The sequence below is a fragment of the Limulus polyphemus genome, unplaced genomic scaffold (genome assembly GCF_000517525.1).
Source record: "Limulus polyphemus unplaced genomic scaffold, Limulus_polyphemus-2.1.2 Scaffold636, whole genome shotgun sequence".
Classification (NCBI taxonomy): domain Eukaryota; kingdom Metazoa; phylum Arthropoda; class Merostomata; order Xiphosura; family Limulidae; genus Limulus; species Limulus polyphemus.
Window position 1 is genome coordinate 62,050 of NW_013666246.1, and position 6,354 is coordinate 68,403.

Here is a 6,354-nt window from a genome sequence, read left to right on the forward strand (position 1 = left end):
CCCTTTCAGCCGTGGGGGCGTTATAATGTGACGGTCAATCCCCCTATTCGTTGGTAAAAGAATAGCCCAAGAGTTGGCGGTGGGTGGTGATGACTAGCTGCTTTCCCTCTTGTCTTACACTGCTAAATTAGGGACGGCTAGCGCAGATAGCCCTCGTGTAGCTTTGCGCGAAATTCAAAACAAACAAACAAACAAACAAGAGCTCAGCCTAAAGTCCGAAACGTCATCTCCAAAACCAGATAGAAGGGAGGAGCACTCGTTAAGAAACAGTAAGTCGCCCTAGAGGAGAACGTCGCCCTAACCGTCTAGATAATGTGTTTTATTATATATTATTTTAAATCCATGTTGATGTATTGATACATACTTTTTTTGTACTTAAACTGTTTAAAGCAGTTGTTGTTGTTTTCTCTACACTGTACAGAAATTACTTTTCTATCGCGATAAACAGAAAAAGGGAGAATCTGCGGTAACGCGGCCGTCAAAGTGTTCGATAGCAACGAACGTTAACACATTTTGTCACCATGGTGACCTATGCCTAATACATTGGCGTGGCAGCAGCAGTATTATAATAAATATTTAATAACATATAAAATCTTCATTAATCCTCTAGTTTTTAAACAGTCCACGAAGACTTTACAGGATTTACAGTTTTAATGAACTGTACTTGCTTAGGATGTAGGAGTGGACGACGTTTCGTTCTGTATGATGAGGTCTTCCCCAGCACGTTGAACGAAACATCATCTGTTCTTTTCTGATTTGGATAAGATTTGACATTACCTGTAGACGATGACTTGTCTAAGATTTGATTTTAACCTGTAGAGGGTGATTTGGCTAAGATTTTATATTACCTGTAGACGATGACTTGTCTAAGATTTGATGTTAACCTGTAGACGATGACTTGTCTAAGATTTGTTATTAAACTGTAGACGATGACTTGTCTATGATTTGATGTTAACCTGTAGACGATGACTTGTCTAAGATTTGATATTAACCTGTAGACGATGACTTGTCTAAAATTTTATATTACCTGTAGAGGGTGATTTGGCTAAGATTTGATGTTAACCTGTAGACGATGACTTGTCTAAGATTAGATTTTAACCTGTGGAGGCTGATTTGGCAAAGATTCCATAGTAACTGTGATGAACGTGGTGTTAGCAATATCGTTCCCTCAGATATCAACATAGCGAAGAATGTAGGAAAACTGAAAGAACACAGATAACAAAGTAAAATATTTCTGAATAGACAATAGAACTGAGTAAGAATAGATATTTAGCAATTCCAGGGGCTTCAAAGAGAGTCATTATGGGTGGTACAGTTAATGTATCATACCACTTAACTTCTATATTATTCAGATTGCACACAAATCAACAGTGGATACCAAATCTATAGAAGGAACCTATAAGCAACAGTAGAGCTGCAGCAAGCCATAGCAGAGGCTAAATAACCACCTGATTTCAATAGAAGTTTAGATTTGAAAGATTTGGGACTTCAGAAAATCCCATGTATAAAACTGAAGACCCTGATGATGCAGAGAATGAAACATCCTAAAATGCAGAATATCTGGCTGAGAAATAGACCAGAAATACAAATTCCAATTTGGATTAAAGACGGGCACAATAAATACAATTTTATATTCTCCAGTAAGTAGAAGAGAGGAGAAGGAGGATGTCCAGTGCCCTTGTATACTTGACTTTAAGCTACTTATTATCAAATAGAAGTCCTAACAACTTAGTCTCGGCCCCAACAAGAATTTTCGCACCTCGCAGATTGAGCTCTGGATCAGGTGCAATACTTTTTGGAAAGCAGAAACACACACGAAGAGTTTTAGACAAAGAAAATAAAAACACATCACATTGTATATGCAGACAGTTTGGGCTGCTAATCAATATGTATCTTATATTCGAGTCCCCCAGTGGGACAGTGGTAAGTCTATGGATTTACAACGTTAAAATGAAGGGTTCGATTTCCCTTGATGGATATAGCAGATAGCCTGATGTGGCTTTGCAATTAAAAATCTATATTCAATGACTGACAGGAAATTTGAATAATAAAGATAGGGGGGTTTTCCACTGTTAAAGGAAGTTGCTTAGTGATGGCATTGATCTTAATAACAAAAAATGTGGCACTCAAGACACAATTCTCAGTATTGATCCAACATAGACTTTGAATATTCTATCTAATAAACAATAAAAATAGGCATGTCTTCATTCAACCTATAATAATGGAAGCACCATAAGTTATTGAACCTTCATATAATGTTCTAAAACTTATCTAGTTAAAAATTAAATATAGAAAAAGGAGCTCCATATAAAGAGGGACTTTCCTGGCTGACATTTCAAGTTGAATCGCATGGTTCATGGTGGACTGCTTCCTGCAAAACAACCTGCTTGTTTCGAAGGGAGTCTTTGATTTGGGGAACTAACCTAGCTGAACATTAACCATCCTTTCTGAAACGTTTCACAAACAGCTTTCACAAACAGCTAGTCAAAGCAATGATTCAATAACTGATAATGATATTCTGTGATCCTTCTTCGTCTTTAAAAACGGGGTGACAGTGGTTTGAAACTATAAGTCGAGTATGGTCTGCTCCTGCCAGATGCAGATGAAAATAACAAAGGATCCTCTCGTTGTCGACTACTTCACATGTGGGTGGATGTTTGGATCCAGAAAAAAAGTAAGTGGCATACACAGAACCTTCCCACCGCGTGCAAGAATCCACATAGAGGATTACATCGAAATATATCCTATTTACATACTTTTTAGAGAATGTGATAAGAAAACCAACGAATTCCCATTCAAGAATATCAAATTCCATGTACTTTATTCCTAAAGCATCGTATTAATTATAATGTATGTTTACTTTAAAGTACTGTAATACTTTAAAGCAAGTAATAAAGTGTGTCTTTATTTTAAAGTACTGTACCCAAGTAAATATCCATTTTGAAGCACCGTACTAATGTAAATATTCGATACTGGGTTATAACTTATATCGTGAAATAAATATTTCTTTAAGCATTTCCTAATTATACAGAACAATCCTGATTATATAGAATAAACCTGATCATACAGAACAATCCTGATTATATAGAATAAACTGATCATATAGAACAATCCTGATTATATAGAATAAATCTGATCATATAGAACAATCCTGATTATATAGAATAAACCTGATCATAAGAACAATCCTAACAGTACAACTACCGAATTCACATTTATTTATCCACACCAATCAGAACTTCGAGAATTCAACAGCACACCAATCAGAACTTCGAGAATTCAACGGCACACCAATCAGAACTTCGAGAATTCAACAGCACAACAATCAGAACTTCGAGAATTTTCTGTTGAATTCTCGAAGTTCTGATTGGTGTGCTGTTGACGCAAAAGAAAGAAAAATCCCATTCTACACTTAGGGCGAGTTTTAAGAGTGACGATCAGATCTCACTATTCGATTAGAGTGGCCCAAGAGTTGGCGGCGAGTGTTATTCACTAGTTGCCTTCCCTATCATTTCAGGATGACTAGCGGACTTGTGTAATTTTCGGGAATTTCAGGAACAAAGATCAAACAAACATTTTTTTACGAGTTAAGACAACAGATGTTCATTACAATATTTGTTTTGTTTTGGAACTGAATGTTTTCATATTAAATATCAGTACTGTCGCTAGTCACCTTTAGAAGCTATAAACATAGAAACTACTGGCTAATAGTTTTTAGGAGAGTACCACGTGTATGCAGTTCGTTGGTATGTTCGGTTCGAACAACTTTTAAAAACCTATAATCAGTAAAGGAATATCTGAACGCAGAAGAAGTAGCTGAGAACAAAATAATATCGAAAACTAACATAACGTTTCTCAAGTGAGAGTTTCGAGTGAAACGTTCGGTAATTTAATTCTAATATAGCTCATGTTATGTGGCGTTAACTAAAACAAACACACAGCATTTCTCTTGTAAAAGTTCTGAACGAACTCAGCAAAACGTTGAATAACTTACGTCTGATCAAGCTCATTTTATCTTACATTAACTAAAACAAGCACGTAACGTTTCTCACGTAGAATGTTCTGAGTGAATTCAGCGAAACGTTGTGTAACTTACTACCAATAAAACGGCATTAACTGGAAAAAAGCATAGAACGTTTCTCCTGTTAAAGTTCTGAGTGAGCCCAGCGAAACGCTTATAAGGTACTTCTAATACTTTGATATGATATGATGTTTAATTTATTTCTAGAAAGATTACTGACTCACACACGTCGAGACATCAAAGCTAAAGTCCTAAAAAATGAAACCCACCTCTGAGCCGGTCCTTTATTTTATTGAAACTATCAACAGGATAAAATATAATCTTCACAGTAATGCCGTCGACCTCATAGAATGGGACTCATACAAGCTGTTTGTCATAACCATCGAGCGGTCCTTGACTGGGAAACAACTAAAAATATGTGTCGGTTCATACGTTACAGCTACGTCAGAGCGTCGTTTTCTTATGTCATCGATTCCGTGTGTCTCACTCGCTGAATCACCACACTTTATGGTATTGTGTTACCCGAAGGACTGTTTGCATTTCGGTGGTAATGAATCTCACTAGAATGTTGTTACAACAAACAAACAAAAAATCAAACGTAGCTCGTTTTTAAACATCAATGTTTGTTTTGTGGCAGTGAAAGAGTTACCGTTATTGTTGCTGTGGTAATGAATCTGCGGATGTTATTAGTACTGTTGCTATAAAAACAACAATAATACAAACCTGTTTCATTTTGAAACATCAAAGATCATCACTGTTGCTATGGTAATGAGTTTAAGAGTTTCATTACTGTTGCTATAACAAGAACAAAAGAAGTCTGCTTGTTTTGAAACTTCAAGAATCATTACTGTTATTGTTGCTATGGTAATGAATTTAAGATTGTTGTTACTGCTATTGCTATAACAACCACGTCTCACTTTGAAATATTAAAAAAACGTGTTAAAAAATCGTTGTAGTAACTGAAAAAAATCGAAGGAAGGCATTTAGTTAATCGATAAAAAATCGTCGCAATGCAGAAGAAAAATCACACAGCAAAAAAGAAAAAGAAAAAAAACACAAACAAAGTTGAAAGATGGAGACATTAACCTTCGAACAAGACGTTCTATGCAGACAAAAAAAAAGTGTATACGTCACATTTAAAGTTGTGGCTGTCAAAGAAAGCGTAACAGAAACGAAAAATAATTCAGTACTTGCCCTTTGACCTCCAATAAGGTCTTTGTCAGAAAATTCTGAAGACATCCTAGATGGTGATCGAACTCCAAGTGGCAACATATATTTATATATATATATACTTAGGGTCATTGTATTTTATTTCTTGTTCAGACTGTCTCGTATGGTCGATTAGAGATTAATAATTCGTTTATTTTGTAATTCTCTTTACTAAACCTAATGGTACTGGTTTGAAGTGTTTTTCTTTAAGATGAGTTACGCTTTACGTTATTATTCTGTCTCTGTGTATGTGTGAAAAGCTGAGAGCTATGTATCTGTTGGAAAGACGCCTACCAGGGATGAGACACTGTAATAAAAAACAAGTAATTTCTGGTTTAATGAGCACAAAAAGGAAACCTAGAGTGATTAAGTGGTTTATAAAACTGTCTGGCGAAGTGTGTGACTTAATAAAAACCTAAATAAAAAGTGTAGCCCCTCTGGTGGTCAAATCCATCAAAATAATTGCCTCTACTTCAAATTCCTTTAAACCATTTAAGTTCCACTTTATCTAATATGATTGAACTCCAAGTTTACTTAAGAATCCCCGGAACTATCACTTAAGGGTACCCGGAACTACTATGAAGATTGTTAACATGGAATATGCCCTATTATTAGTTGTCTTCTTATTTAGGGACACGATTGGCTCAGTTTCTCCTTAATTTGTTTAGCTCTAACATCACTGTTATAACCGTGCTTGATTGTACTTGCTTTCTTGCTAACACCATTTTCCACATGTGGATGTTGAACAGTTCCAAGCTACCGAAGATCGGAGAATAATGTTGTATATCTTTAACAACTGGTGTTATTGAAGGTGTTAAATTTTTCTCAGACTTCTCCCCTTAACAACTGGTGTTATTGAAGGTGTAAAGCTTTTCTCAGACTTCTATCCTTAACAACTGGTGTTATTGAAGGTGTTAAATTTTTATCAGACTTCTCCCTTTAACAACTGGCGTTACTGAAGGTGTAAAGTTGTTATCATAATTCTCCCTTTAACAACTGGCATTACTGTAGGTGTAAAGTTGTTATCATAATTCTTCCTTTAATAACTGGCGTTACTGAAGGTGTAAAGTTGTTATCATAATTCTCCCTTTAATAACTGGCGTTACTGAAGGTGTAAAGTTGTT